Source organism: Haliotis rubra, unplaced genomic scaffold (genome assembly GCF_003918875.1).
Source record: "Haliotis rubra isolate DU_JTF1 unplaced genomic scaffold, ASM391887v1 Scf1566, whole genome shotgun sequence".
Lineage (NCBI taxonomy): Eukaryota > Metazoa > Mollusca > Gastropoda > Lepetellida > Haliotidae > Haliotis > Haliotis rubra.
In genome coordinates this window covers 40,899-44,616 of record NW_025765521.1, presented here as the reverse complement: position 1 = coordinate 44,616, position 3,718 = coordinate 40,899, and positions in this window count along the sequence as shown.

Below are 3,718 nucleotides of genomic sequence, written 5' to 3'. Positions count from 1 at the left end.
CAAACAGTGAGTGTGTGAGTGAGTTAAAATTTATAGTCACATCGGCAATATTTCAGCCATATCGTGACTAAAAGAGTTAATATGATAACAATAGATAATATAATATAAAATCTGTCGACAAAGGATAGTAAAACATCTAGAATATCACCATTTGAGGTATTAAAACTAGCATTTAACTAAAACAAAATTGACTATTAAGGACAATAAAATTAAAAATGGGCTATAGATCGCCAACAACTTAAGGTAGATCACCATACTAGGGACCATGGGGACTTTCAGTACTCCCAATAAAACAGTTATCATATTTCAATATCATAGCAATTACAAATTATATTTGTCTACATCGGCTTGTGTCCATGAGTGAAATGACCGCATGTTGCTTTACATAACTACTCATGACTGGAATATTACTAAGTGCGGCGTTAAACACTAAACAACATACCTTCGTTATGCTCATGGGAATATTCTCAGATACTGATCGATACAATTGAACGTAGGTATCTCACGCAATAGTTGATGTTCAACAACATATTTATCCCTGTCTAGCTTGAAGGTCCGTTTCAAATGAAAGTAGCATCAAGGTTTCCTTCAAATGCGGCCTGGGGAAGTCCAGTGGTTAGAGCATTCGCTCGTGACGCCGAAGACTCGGGTTCAATTCCCCACATGGGTACCATGTGTGAAGTCCATTTCTGGTGTTTCCTGCCCTGATATTCCTGGAATTAGTAAGTTAATCAATATTTAACGTCACATCGACAATATCTCAGCCATATCGTTACGAAAACAATTTATACAATAAACATGAAAACATTCTGAAGAGTAAAACGTGTCGACGTTGGACAGTACGATACTAGAGTATCACAGATATGACTATAAAACTAGCATCTAAAACTAAAACATTATAATTAAAGAAGACGCTACGATATAAAACACGGCTATAGATCGCCGGCAACTGAAGGTAGAACACTGTTCTACGGACTATAGTGATATTGCTGGAATGTTGCTGAAGCGGCGAAAACCTAAACTCACTGTGTTATTTGACGCGTATTTTGAATAAATATTCCTAATAACACTGTAAATAACTACTCCGAGTAAATGCCTTGAATAAATGTACGATGACGTGACCAGCATGCAGTGGTTTAGTTCCGATCCCACAGTCGGGTCAGTCATCTAATGTTTTGTTTGTTTGTTTGTATAACGCCGCACTCAGCAATATTCCAGCTATGTTGCGGCGGTCTGTAACTCGCCTCTTACGATAAGCATGTGTTACTGATCAGTTCTAACCTGGATCTTCACGGGTCTGATGAAGTTTTCAAAAACAAAATCAATATTTTTCAAGATGATAGAGAATAAAACAATGCCACTGCTTTAAATGTTAAATAATCGAGTCTGGAATGGCAATCCAGTGATCAACAGCATGAGCATCGATCTACGCGTTAGGGATACCATCATAACATGCGTTAACCGTGTCAGCGAGGCTGACCACACACTCACGGTTGGGTTCAACATGGGTTGCTGATCTTCTCGGGTCAGTCATCAAAAGGCAAATTCATTATGATATGACGTTTTAATATGCATATTGAATATATGTTTTAGTTGTGCTGAAACAATTAGCACAAACTGTATATCTGCGTGTTACACGAATGGTGTTAGGACTCTTACAATTATTGTGATATGCTTGGTCGGCTACAATTAACGATAATTAGAAATATCGTAGATAAGAAAGGATTGTTAATAATTGTCGATATGAAAATTGTGATGTCGACAACATCGTACATTTACTTTTGCGATGGAAAAATGTTAATTTTCTCACACAATATACATATTTAGGTCTCTGATCATGGTCTGCTTCTAAATTATATGTTAATAACTGTTTTGTTAATAATCCATGCACCGGTGATGTGAAATATGTTTATTTCTTTCAGACAAGTTACGTCAATAATTGATTTATATTTAGTTAACGATTATTGATCCCTATGATATATATCAACAGCCAGACCTAGTGATATGTACACTCATTGTGTGACTCTGTTACATGTGTGGCTGGCAGTTGTGTTACACCAGAGAGTACACCGACCACAACGGCAAGACCGGATACCATCTCGGCTGTGAGAGTGCAGGGGTAAATACATCACCATCCAGTGTATCATTTAATCATCTGAACAATTAATTACCTCTTTGTCATCACTATCATCAATCAGTGTCTTTACCTCCTTGTGGTGGGGTAGCCTACTGGTTAAACCGTTGCTCGTCACGCAGAAGACTTGGATTCTGGTGTCCCCCGCCATGATATTGCTGAAATATTGCAAAGAGCGGCGTAAAACCAAACTCACTCACTCACTTTACTTCCTTGCCCACCCGGCCGGTGGGGTATCCTTATGGTTAAAGCGTTCACTCTTCACGTCGAAAACCTAGGTTCCATTTCCCACATGGGAACAATGTGTGAAGCCCATCTCTGGTGTCCCCTGCCGTGATATTGCTGAAATATTCCTAAAAGCGTCGAAAAACCATACTTACAGACTCATTCCTTGCCCTCCCCTCTGTCCAGTACCTATTCAGTGTCCATCCGTAGATTTCCTTCGACCTTCTGTTTGTCCATTGCCATCACTTTCAGCGCCAATAAATAGTGTCCACATTTGTTATCTTATTATGGATTCAACAAAAAACTATGGTGTGGGGTCTAATTTGGTTTAAATATCTAAGGTTATTGTAAGCATGGATTCTAGGTTTCAGTATGGCACTGCATCTTGTGGATCCCATACCTGCTATTGACAGGTGTTATGTACTTGTCAATGACTCGTTCATGATTTGCAAAATGGATGATTGGTGCCATGAAAACCATTTTTATGGTTACTCATGTATCAAGTGCATAAGGTTAGACTAAAGTGGTTGTTTGGCTAAGGAGGCGTTACCATATCATTATTTATCTTGCTTTAAATGGATCCAATTACAAATTATAAATCCATGTATAAGTAAAGTTGGGAATTTATGTGATCCTTAGCAAAGTGTGAGTAGTATATATGGCTATGTTATTCCTAGCATTCGTTCACTTGAAGAATGATTAGGACATAAACCTACTGTGTTGGAAAATCAGATGTACATAACGACATAAAATACCTTTAAATTTGATTTAAAACCGAACGCGTAACCAGTCACAATCCAGTGTTTACTGAAGTCATGGTAGAATTAAGAATATATTGCGAGACGTTGTGTTTCTCCTGTTAAGTTGACATCCATGCATTTCCCCCTTTTACCAGTATCCATATTGCCGAATACTAGGTCTCTCATACTAAAGGAAAGTTCCCTTTCAACGAACATACAGAAATCTTTTCATATCACTTCTGTATTTCAACTTTGACGTGTGTAATATTGTTTAAATACAATGCTGAAGATCAAAATGTTGTTTCGACGTATATTTAACAAAAACAGTATGATTCTTTGTTTATAACAACTTCGTATATTATGATGTGACGTTTCGGTGTAGATTCTGATACAGTTGTCAAGCAAGTGTGAAGTAATACAGTACAGAACCGACTTATATACAGCTAACAGGGATTTAGTAAAACAGCATGCAGGTTAGAACCAAAACATCAGACCGACAGTCAGCCATCTCAGATATCATTAAGTTACTGTCCTCATCACGACGTCGAGTGGGGTAATGTAGCAATATTATCAAAAAAAACCTCCAAGACTTCACCAAAACAATACTGACAGAAGCAGT